This window comes from Pseudonaja textilis, chromosome 5, assembly GCF_049901715.1.
Source record: "Pseudonaja textilis isolate UNSWEBS1 chromosome 5, rPseTex1.2, whole genome shotgun sequence".
NCBI classification, from domain to species: domain Eukaryota; kingdom Metazoa; phylum Chordata; class Lepidosauria; order Squamata; family Elapidae; genus Pseudonaja; species Pseudonaja textilis.
Window position 1 is genome coordinate 39068917 of NC_141994.1, and position 12766 is coordinate 39081682.

The window sequence follows — 12766 nt, forward strand, 5'->3', positions numbered from 1 at the left end:
GAAAATGAAAACCAGTTCAAACAAATATGTTCTCAAATGTAATTTTTGAAATAGAGCCATTAACACTGGGATAAAATGACTACAATTCAAACCACAAGTGCAGACAGTTCAGAAACTAATTGACTTATATTTCTATAAACAAAACTGGATTGTGTCCAAAATTTCTAATTTAATGTCCATTTTAAAAATGCTGACCAATTATTGCTGCTTTCCCTTTCTAAAAAGATAAAATAATGGGGCATGGTTGCTAAGGCAAAGAGCAATAGTTTGGATATATTTTCAAATACACAATAGATTATATATGTTAAACACATCAGCACAGCAAAACCTCCCAAATCCAGGCATACAAATAAAACTGTCAAAATAAATTCAGTGGTATTTAAAATCAAACATCAGAAAGTGTTTGTGCAAATCCAAAAATCATTCATATGAAGCATTTCTTCTAAGAATTTCAAATCAATTTGGTTCTTCAATTTGAAAATTTGATCATCTTATTCAGTTCAAATCTGTGAATCAAAATCTCACACAGCCCTAGTGTTAAGCAACTCATTACTTTTATTTAACATTATGCAAAATTTTATGTATACCCTAGCACAGGAACTTAATATTAGGGTTTTGCAAAATGTCGTTGAAAACTCTTGCTTTATACCATACACTTTTCTAATATTTTTGCACTGCCTATTTAAAATCAAGAATGGGTACAAGCCTAATCTTGATAGGTGAATTTTGTTCTTTTTCCCATCTCTACCTCTGTCCCCATTCCAATTTTTTTCTTCCAGTGAGTGCTCTAATCTACAAATGAATGCGTAATATTTGGAAGATGGCATGTGGTCCTTAATCATTGACCTGAATTTATTTGAGACAAGTGAAACTCGTCTGGTACAAACTAGTTGTATGTCTAATCTATGTCACTGTATCAATGTATCTATACTAGTTTACAAAGTAATTTCTAGGTCAAAGCTGGCATTAACATCAGCATATGTGAAGTAAAGCTGGGCTTTGGTTGTGTTTATGGCATATTAGCCAAATTGATTCTGAACTATTCTTATTATTAGAAGGGACTCTACATGTAGTTGAGGTAGAACTAAGATTGGTATCTCATCTTACACTTTCTGTGTTATTAAAAAATGTCCTGGGAACTCTTAGTTGATAAAAGCCCTATGGTCAACTGATATCACTATATGCAAGATATATATTGAAGATCATGGCACATGGAAGATTGCAACTTGGTCTAGAAGGGAAGTTGTATATCAGTTTACAAATAAGTTCATATACTTATTAAATAAATATGTTGTGTTTCTGTAAAGCTAACAGGAAACCAAAGGAGTCAGTATGAAAAAATGAGACAGAATATTTTTTTAATTTCTAAAAACAAGCATAAAGGATGAATTAATCAAGACAAAGGGAATGTTTTAGAAAGTCATGAGTGGATGGAGTTCATATGACCTTGAAAAAACAGAGAGTTGTGAAGTTTCAACAGTACAACCCTTTGTGTGAAACACTACATATGTGTGATGGATATGTATGGAAATCATGATGCTTTTATTCTTTGATAAACGAGTTTCTTTTATGCAAAGTTTTGAAATGCTTTTCCCCCCAAAGAACTCTTTTTAAAAAAAAAAAAAACTCTATATGTCTATAATGTTCAGTAGATAAGTTTAGAGACCTTTTACTAGTACATTATTAATAGAGGCAGATGAATATTAGCGAACTTTATTTGATGTTAATGTTCTGCCATTGGCAGATGCAGAACAATAAATTCATTCTCAGTGGAATTGTAATAGAATTCTTCTGCATTTCTAGCCCACAGCATTATTATTCCCATTTTTATCAATAACAGGGTGGATTTTTCTAGTAATCTGTTCACAGGTATAGTATTTACTTTGTCCTTTAAATAAGGCTTGAACTTGTTGAAGTTATTACAGCATTTCAACAGGTAACCACAGAAACAAGATTTCATTTGTTGATCCACATCCAAATTCAGTGTTGATCTGCATCCAAATTCAGTCTGCTAAGAATATGTCAGTTTCTGATTCTGAAGAAGTAAATTGCTTTTTAAACAAGTTATCCTTTCAAGGGTAAAATTTGCTCCCTTAAATGCTTCATCAGTATTGTAGATTGTTTTACTATCTCTTTTATAAAAATGGGTGGGGGGAAGACACCCTCCCTAGATATATAATTATAATATTTTGGTTTGGGAAGTAATAATATAGTATTATTGTCACTTACAAAATCCAGTCTGCTTTCTTGAGACTTGAATTATCAAATTCCCCCCAAATATCAGAGCAAGATCTCAGTCCATAGCCAGAGTCTGTGGATTTAATTGTCAGGTGCCTATCATAATCTTTATAGACAATCTGAAGTGCTTTCCTCTCTTCCTAAGAGGTTTTGGGCCACTCTAAACAATATCATTGTATAGCATTCTCTGGTTGTGGTAAGTGCAGGAACATAATTGTATTTTGTATTTCTTGTTGTTCTATCAGTACCAATAGATTTTTTTTTAAAAAAAACCTGCAAATTTACTTTACCCAAGGCTCACCTCACATATAAAAGTCTTGATTTAGACCAGGCTATCCTTCTCTTAAAACAAACAAACAAACCCATATAAAATAGAAGAGGAAGATCCATACTTACATATGTACACATTGCCAACATAAGCCTTGATTCGGTAGGTCTTCAGTCCCATCCAACAGAGTTTTATATGATTGAGTGGTGTTCTCTTTTGGGTGCTTCTTTTGCTTATGGATTCATATGTTGATCAAACTGCAGTTTAGCTTTACATTCACTTTAAATGGAATGATTAGGCCTAACTGGGCCATAAATTAGAACTCCATTAAGATTAAAAAATACTAGTTATACACAGAACACATATTTAACATTCAGTGTGTAATAAAAGCACACATTGAAGTGTGACATTTATTTTTGGACCAGTAAAAACTAACACACTAACACCAGAACTATTTGGGAAAGGGATAAAATTACTAATTATTGCTGACTGTCAGCATTTATTTTTCAGCATTTATTTTTAAATAAATGTTGTATGGGTGATATACTATCCATTCATAAAAAAAATAACAATTATATTAAGGTTCTCAAATTTATGGTAGAAAATACTGTAGATAAACATATGTACCATAGAGATCTTTCAACAATCCCCTGAAGTATCTGGTTTGTTGGGGGGTTATTTTTGTTTTGTTTTATTTTGCTTTGCTTTTCCCTCGTGGCTCTTTAGGTTTTTATTGGCTGTTAGGTTCAAATATGTCCGTTTCTACCTATTCCCATTAAAATAATGGAAACTATTTTCACTGTGATGCCCTAGGGAAAATTCCTCTAAATCAGATACTTCATAATTCAACTTTTCCTAAGAGAGCAGTTTAAACACCTGCCTGCTTTTTGATATTGCGGATCAAGTAGACCCCATCCATCTTCCATTTGTCTGGCTTGTCCAGAAATATTCTCCAGTATCTAACAAATCGAAAGCCTTCTTCCCTAGAGCACTATGTAGCCCTTATGCTGAGGTGATTTTTCTTTTCTTGTCTGGCTCCTACCAAATTACTTAAATATATCTCTGGATGCAGCCATTATGTTCTCCATAACATGTGGTGCATGATAAGTGGAATAAATCTATCCAAGCACTATGTATCAGACTATTTAAATAAGATGTGACATTAGAAATGTTTGCACACGGCAAAAAAATTACCACATGTTCTTTATGCCTTTCACAAATTTAACTGTTCATGACTGCCCTAACACATTGCATTATGCCATGATTTATTTAATTACAATTTATCTTTAGATTCAGGTAAATTGCTATACCAAAACTAAGTAAACTGATTAATGTGTAAACCCAACATCCACTATCAGAAAGTGTGTCTTAGCTATATATCCTGTTTTCTTAGATCATCTATTTCAATAATTCTTTTCATTCCCAGATTTCACATTTTGTGAAGGAAACCATAATATATCTTCTAAGTTTAAATCAAGCAGACAAACAAAACTTAAACAGTTTAGTAGTACAGACTCATTTGGGAAAATGTAATATAAATGATTCTTTAGTTACAATCATGGTGGTAGTTTTCTAATCTTTGGAAGCATTTTTTACAAAACAGAGCTGTACTACAATGGATGAATCCACCCTATTCTGAAGCATTGTGGCCAGAGAGAAACCAATTACTCTTTCTCTGACAGCATATGAATTCCTATGATAGAACTGCAACTCAATTTCAATTTGCAGTTAAGCTTTCAAGTTCTTACTGCTATTAGAAAATTTAGAAGCATTTCTAACTCTTTAGAAAGTTATAGAACTAGCAAAAAGTTACACACACTCACACAGACAGACACACACAGAGATACACACACATACACACATACACACACATGTGCATGGTGTAATTGTCATAGGTTGTAGAAAATGACAGTTTCTAGAAAATCATTATATTTAATGATATTAAGCAATAAATGTGATAACATTGAGTTAAATGAAATGTATTATTGAGTTATTCTGCATTTGTCCTTTTACGTAAGCTACACTATATACACACAATCATAGATAGATAGATGATAGATATAGAAGATAGATAGATAGATAGATAGATAGACAGACAGACAGACTTACATATACACATCTGCACACACACACACATATTTTCAAATTTCTTATTTAAATAAAGCAAAAGTTGTGTATTTTTCATACTTAACAACTGGTTACCAAGGGAGAAAGTGTTACTATAATTTATTATTCATCAGATCTATTTCAACAAAGTTTAGCCAAATTTCCTACCTTGAACAAATTCCCAACAAATACAAGATTCATATAATTGTCACATCTGAATAATCCAGAACAGACTACAGGGACTATTGAAGTGATAGCTGCACAGATTTACATGATGCATTTCAATTACTCTAATTCTTCAGGGAGTTAATAATTGTGATGTTTTTTCTATAAGCGTCTTAAAGTGTCACAATGAGGATCTTAAAGCAGGTCTATGTGATATTTCAATTTTTGTTATTGTTCTTCTACTACCTAAAGACTCAACCATATAGAAAAAAAATCCAGGTTTACATAAAGCTTCATTTATAGACACATTATCACTCCCATGAGTGATAAGATGACAAGCAAGGTTTCAATTCTAGAGGAATTGAGAGAGGATGCCCACGATCATGAGAGCTTCCAAAAATTATATTTTCCTCATGTTCCAACAAAACTTGAGATCATGAAATCAAAGCTTAGGTATGCTCACAATAGCATTGTAATCACATCATTTAGATCATAGTCTCTGTTAGGAATGTAAGTCACTTAACAGTTGGGTTGGAAATATATAAACCAGGATAGACATTTTATCTCTTTAAGGGAATGCTAAAATTGTAATTGGGTGTGGTTCCTCAAATGGCCATAAGATGGAGCCAGAAATCTGGTTTCCCAGAGAGTGTTGCTAGTTGCTAGACGGTCGATGTTCTGATGTTTGCTGTTTTTGGTTCCTTCATTTCCCTATTGACTGTTGCTGATCATCGTTATTCTTGGTTTGATGTGAGTCTATTTACTGAACTGTATATGATACTGGACTTTGTTATTTGGATTATCCCTGGTGTGAAAACTGACTGCTTTAACCCTGAATGACTTGGACTGCTTGTTAGACTTTGCTTAACCGTTTACTGGAAGTAAAACCTACATTTTATTATTCAGTGTATCTGTGTACTGGTCGTGTGTTATTCAACATCATTCTCACTATGTCTCCATGTGTGCGCTCATTCTCCTAATGGGGAATTACCTCAACAGTCTTCTCCTTATTTACAGCAAATTTCATTATTCCCTATGTCCTATTTTAGGTATGAATAATTATCCTCTTGCTAAATTTGTTTTCTACCATTAATTACTTTGGTTACAACATTTAAGCTTTTATAGTTTAATGCCAGCTAGGATCTGACTGTATATTATTTAGCCAGGCTCATCTACCTTCTGATTCTGCATTGTAGGCGATAGTTAAGATTAAATAAATAGTTTTCACTTCATGCTTCAGGCCTGCCACTTGCAAAATCTTTATGAAGATTTTGGCATCACTTATAAAAAATTGCTTAATACAGTTTTAATAATGGGAAATAAACAATAAAGATATGGCTATGATGCCCAATTCTAAAATGTATCAATTTATAATTAATTATGTTTTGATTTGTTGTATATAGGCATAGCAAAAATATGATTTTGTTATGATAAAAACATAGCTCTTCCAAATTTTAAAATATAAGAATAAAGATATATATGTATTTATTCCATATGAACTGAATGCTTATTAACATAAAACATTGTATGTGGTCAGTGTTTAATGTCTTTAAAAGTGGAGTTATCTTTCAATGGTTAATTGTATAAGATATTGCATATTATCTACTTACCCTACTTACCCTACTACTTACTTACTATTTTCTCCTTTTTCTCCTATGTTTGTTTACCATTCATCAAGCAATAATAAAACACCCACAAATTTTAGATGAAATAAAAAGAAAGAAAAATATTATGAGCTAATATAAAAGCATATAGATCCAGATACAAAATATTAAAACTAAAGCAAATATGCACACACTTTGACAGTTTTTCAACAAATAAGCACAAATAATATTTTCTAATGAAATACAGCAGTATCCCAAAATGATTATAAATAGCAAGCCAACAATTAATGTTGCGTAATGAAGACACAAACATACATTTAATTTATTTCAATATATTTCAGCCTTCCTGATCCAGTTATATCTTATAGTCTTCTTAAATGTTGAAATATTGCCATAATGAATTATGCTAAGGTTGCTATTAACAGGACAGAACAGAAGAAAAAAATGATTTGCCAATGCCATTGCACTAATTTTATTATAACACAGGGCATAGAGCTCTACATTATTGCAGATACCAATTATATCTAAGAGAATATTATTAAACTTTGAAAACATTGTATGAAAATGCAAAAGGCGGACCAAAATGCAACTTACCTTTTTCTTCTTTTACTGCCCCCCATTTTATCAAAAGTCAGGAAATTTATGGCCATTTTTAAGTTTGTGAATGTCAATCATGCCTGCCAATCATAATTGCCAATGGAAGAGGGTATTGGCAGTTATCATTTGACAAACTCAATAGATTCCCTATTTCTCTGTTTTCCTCACTATTTTCTTCTTTTGTATCTATTTCTCTCAAGTGTCTTATTTGCATTTGTGTATATATTTGCCTCTAACAGATGTGGTGGTAAAAGTTTCACTGACCATAGTATGGCTATGCTGACCTAGTAGAAAGGGATAAATAATAATAGGAACAATTTTATCTAAAATACTCCAATGTCATCCTGTAATTTCTACTATTCCACCCCCCCTTATTTCTCAGCCTCACTAGGATGACGACTTTTGAATGTGGAAAACTGATTTTCTTTTGTGAAATGTATTTTGATCTCTTGAAGACAAATGATCCTTTTTGTCTCACCAATATGCCTACTTCTGAAGACAAAAAAATATAAAGCATTCTGATGAAATAGTGTGGCATCAATAATATAAGCCCAACCATAATTATATTTTGTTTCTCTAAAGGAAATATATCACCAAAAGACATTATTTCTTTTTAATTTTTCTATCTGGATGAATGTTTCAGTTATTAATCTGCTCTTTCTTCAGAAATGGCAGGAATGATAGAATCCCCACCCCACACCCCCAAAGTTTTTTATAGCAGAGAAACAAAGCAAATTACTGTATATACAGAAAGAGACATGGACACACACAAATAGAAAATAATATATCTGTGAATTCCATGGTAAAGAAATTATAAGATTTTCAAACTAATAGTATATTAATAAGCTTTTCCAGAAAATATCAGGTCATCAGTCATCTGATGATCAAAGGCAACAGGACTTCCTTTGTTTTTCCTTGAAGATGTTTCACTTCTCATCCACAAAGCTTCTTCAATTCTTCTCATCCACTGAGAAGTGAAACATCTTCAAGAAAAAGCGAAGAAAGTCCAGTTGCCTTTGAAAAAGCACTTTTTGGACAACCATGACTTGGATGACTAAGAAGCTCCATATTAGACTTTTGAATCAAAATTCTTTTTTAAAAAAAAATGACCTCAGATTTAATAGATCTAATGCCATTGTGTATTGGTCTGAGCTGGAGTATAGATCTGGTATAATTCATTTATAAGTATTCTTATCTTTTAAGTTTTAGGATCTTTTAGTTCTTACCTGAAATTCTGCATATTCTTCAGTGGTATTTGCCAATGACAATGCATTAGTCTTCCCAACTAGACCTCCTGAATATTGGCACCCTACAAGTATAAACACTACAACTCCAAACCAATAAATATGTTAGGGATTAAGGAAATTGTAATCCAACGAATGGAAAGAGCCACATGTTAAAAACAGCTGGTCTAGGTCAGGATGGCATAAACACATGTGCAAAATCAGCACTATTAAAATAAGTAATTCAGGAAGTCCAGGTTTCAATCAAACCTTCAATCTAACCTTTCAAATTCATTGGGTTACAGTTCACTTTCTATCCTTTCAAAAAGGCAAATGCTGAATAAATGAGTGAAATAGCAAATGTTATTGGAAATAGCAGTATGATATCAAACATGAAATGCAGCCCACAATTTTACTCGAAAGATCAAAAACTCTAATACCTAACATTTTTTAAATTGCAAAGCAAATACAAGGCACTACAGAACAAGATCCAGCTGTTTCCTCTTCCTCCTCCTTGCACTAATCTGTAGGAATATTCATAAGAGTAATAATGAAGTAAGAAATACCCAGTTCAGATGTTCCTTACACATGGAGAACAGTTAGTTATATTCAAATCACACCATCAATATTTCATTCTTTCTCCTTGACTTATTATTTATTCCTTGATTTGTTCCTGTTGATCCTCAATATGTATCAAATAATTTCTGAGAGTGGTATCCAACAGCACTCAATTATGAGCAGTGTGCAATATTGCCAGATTTGACAAAATTATCCATATGTTAAATATTGCAACATATTTGCATGAGTATACTACCTGGAAGTTTCAATGAAGAAGTTTTTCAGGTAAGACTGTCAATACCAAAACTGTATAAAGCTTTTACATCTGATGAATTGGAACCTAATTCACCTTATGCAGCAGGTACATATTTTTTTTTAAGAATGATATAAAACAAAATGTTGGTAGTATAGGAAAAATCATTTAACTTATTGATCTCTCACTTAAAACAACCACAATATAATCACATTATTGCCTCTGTTAAAGATGCTCACGGCAAAGAATATGACTGTTATTAAAGACTGCCAGTTTAGCAATACTGTATGTCTTCATCAAAGTTAAATAATTGTGTCAAATCTTGAGCTAATAGAAATAAGTAATACTTGTGAATATATACATACTCTACATATATGTATATCAGGGTGGGATGCAAATTTTTTAAAAACTGGTTCTGTGGGTGTGGCTTAGGTGGTGGGCATGGCTTGTTGGTCATGTGAGTGGGTGGACATGGCTTGGTGGTCATGTTATTGGCTGGGTGTGGCCAACTCAATATCACTCACATCGAGGCACACATCTCCTCGCCTGGCCTCTCATGACTGTGGGGATGTTACAACAGTCGTAAGTGTGAAAAATGGTCATAAGTCACTTTTTTCAGTGCCATTGTAACTTTAAATGGTCACTCCACATAAGCAAAGTACCAGCAAAGGAGGGGAAAAGAACTCCAGAGATGTTTCTGAGACAGGAAATCTAGTCCTGCCAAGAATGTAAAAAGGGTTAACGGAGAAGCAGTTTCTGTAAGCAACACCAGAATGTTTCCTTCCTGCCTTCCTTACAGGATTAGGCCAGTAATTTCTTCTAACAACCGGTTCTCCGAACTACTTAGAATATTAACAACTGGTTCTAGAGAATAGGTGCAAACTGGTAGAATCCCACCCCTGATGAATATGTATAATCTGTATGTGTGTGGATGTGGTGTATTTGTACATATGAATGTATGAGTGTATGCACACTCATATTCATTTATTCAACTTTATAATTCTGAGTCAATAGTTTTAAAGAAAGAAATTAATCATTTTTAAATAATGTAATTTTTCAAAAATAACTGTTTGGCAGTTTGTACTGGTTATCTAATTTTACTTTGGCACTTTAAGAAATAGGTACTATACATATATCTATAAAAACTGAAAATCTTCTGGCCTTGGTGGCTATTTTATCACTTGGTTTAACATATATACTGATTTTGTTTTGTTGTTGCTGTTACTTGATTAGAAAGATGCTTTTTAAAATAAAATTATTCCGAATTATATTAATGAAGTTTAGTGAACTGTTTTTTTAAAGCGATACTAAAGATTTTGCAGGTAGTACAAGCAACTGTTTACTTTCCTTGCTAAATACTGATGCCAACATTTTGATAATAACCATGCAATGCATGTACAGTAACACTTGTGAACAATCTTCTCTTTTTTATTTTTTTTATTTTTAACAACAAACATAGACAAACACAAACACAAACCAACAAATAAAAACTTCTTTCAGTTGTACAGTGTGTTGGTTGGTACATATTTCTTGTGCACAATATCAATAGTCTTTCCTTCTTGAATTTAAATTTGTATTCATATTATATTAATCAACTTCCCATGTCATATTATATTATTATACATCATCATTAAAATTTAATTGCAAATTCATATAATTCTTTTCAAGCAAACTTCAATTTTTACAATTTCTAATTCATATTATAATTCCTTCTATAATAATCAATTATAACATATCATTACTATTGTATTATATTTACTACTGTATATTATAATATATTTCATTTTCCTACTTTTCTATCTAACCATTGATAAAATAAATCCCATATTTTATAATATACTTTTTCTTCTTACTCTCTAATTGCCAATGTCAATATACTCATCTCTGCACATTCCATTATTTTCTTTTACTTCCTCTTCTATCAGAATTTTTTTCTTTTTTCCAGTTTAGAACAAATACAATTCTAGCTGCTGTCAAAACATTAACAATCAAATATATTAATTCTCTACTGTATCCTTCAGGTAAGATACTCAATAAAAATATCTCTGGTTTCAAGTCTATATGCTGTTTTGTCAATTTTTCCAGCCATGTATGAATTTTAGTCCAGTATCTTTTGGCTTCCACACACATCCACCACATATGGTAATATTATATTAATATAATATAATATTAATATGGTAATCAATATTAAATTGCAAGCTGATATTTTGGATATTCAGTATACTTAAAAAATAGTGGAATCAGAAGGGATGGTTTTGCTGGAAGTAGAAAAATCTTTTGATACTTTCTAGTCAATTTTTGGAAGCAAGTTTTAGCCAAATATGAATTCTATTCTTTTTTCTCTCTCTATCATATATTTATAATTTCAATCCCTACAGTTATTACAAACCGACTCTTCTCTTTACCTACAAAATGTCTTATGCAATTCACTGAGGATTCCTTCATCTCATTTTAGATTTAGTTTGACCGTGAGACTATTTTGGCCTATCGTATCAGGAAATAAAAGGATACCATGTGCATGAAAATGGCTGAGGCCGTACTCAAATTGTTATTATGTATGAATGATTTATTAAAATAATAACTTTTTATTAAACAACCAAACTTTCTCATCAAATTTAATAGAGAAATTGCAACTAGAATTGGGCAAATCCTTTAAAAGAGGTCTTTCAAAGTACAGAGAAATATATATTCTTCTGAATTATAGGGCTTATCTCGGCAGTTTTTTCACCTGTGCCTGTACAGCCATTTTGGTCATAGTTTAATTAGGGAAACAGTGTGGAAAGAATATAGCTGCTTTAACTCTTTAAAAGTATTCTTTGAGTACAGCATTGCATGTTTTCAATCTCTCTTTAAAAGGATTTGCAAAGCCTAATAACTATTGATTTTCAATATGCGAATTTGTTTTGTGTGCCACTTAGGATAAAAAGTACGTGCTGTTTTATTTCCTGATTGGTCTGGAGTTATCTGCAGTATGTTTTTTTCCTATAACCATCATATTAAAATGTATTAACTTTAAATCACTAGGGATTATGATTTATAATTCGTCAAATATACTGGCATACACTTTCCATTTTCCTCAAGCTTTAAAGGCACATTCTTCCACTCATTATGACTGTAAAATTATTGGATGGTTTTACATGGATGTTTGTTGTTATTTTTCCATTACATGCTATGGATTGGATTTTGTTTTTGTTTATGTTCTGAAATATGTTGGTATTAGAAGTTATTTAAAAGATTTTTTTAATTTGGTTGGTTAAAATAAGAACTGTAGTGGTGCTGTTTCTTTTCTATTGTTTAGTTTATATAGGCTCTGAATAAACAATTCATCGCTCTATAGACAAATGATGCTTCAGCCTAGTTTCCTCAGGTCTATTGTCTGTTTATAAACAATGGATGTCAGAAAAACCATGAATAACTCCTTGTGTTATTTTTGAGTCTGAAATATCCATGTTTATTTAAAGCTCAGCCACCATTGAACCATTAAACCAGGGATGGGATCCAACTGGTATAACTACCAGTTCTGTTGCTCTGCGTCGCACACACACATGTGAATCATGCGAGTTGCGTGAGTGTAATTTATGACCTGCTGAGCTGCCCAGACAGCTGAGCAGTGCTGCGTGCAGGTGCGCTTTTTCAACCACAGCTGTGTCGTTCAAAGCATCTGCGGTTGAAAACGCAGAAAATAAAGGACAGGTAAGAACCCGGGTGGGTGGGCGGACCAAAACAGCAGCAGACACAGAACTGGTTTCAGAGC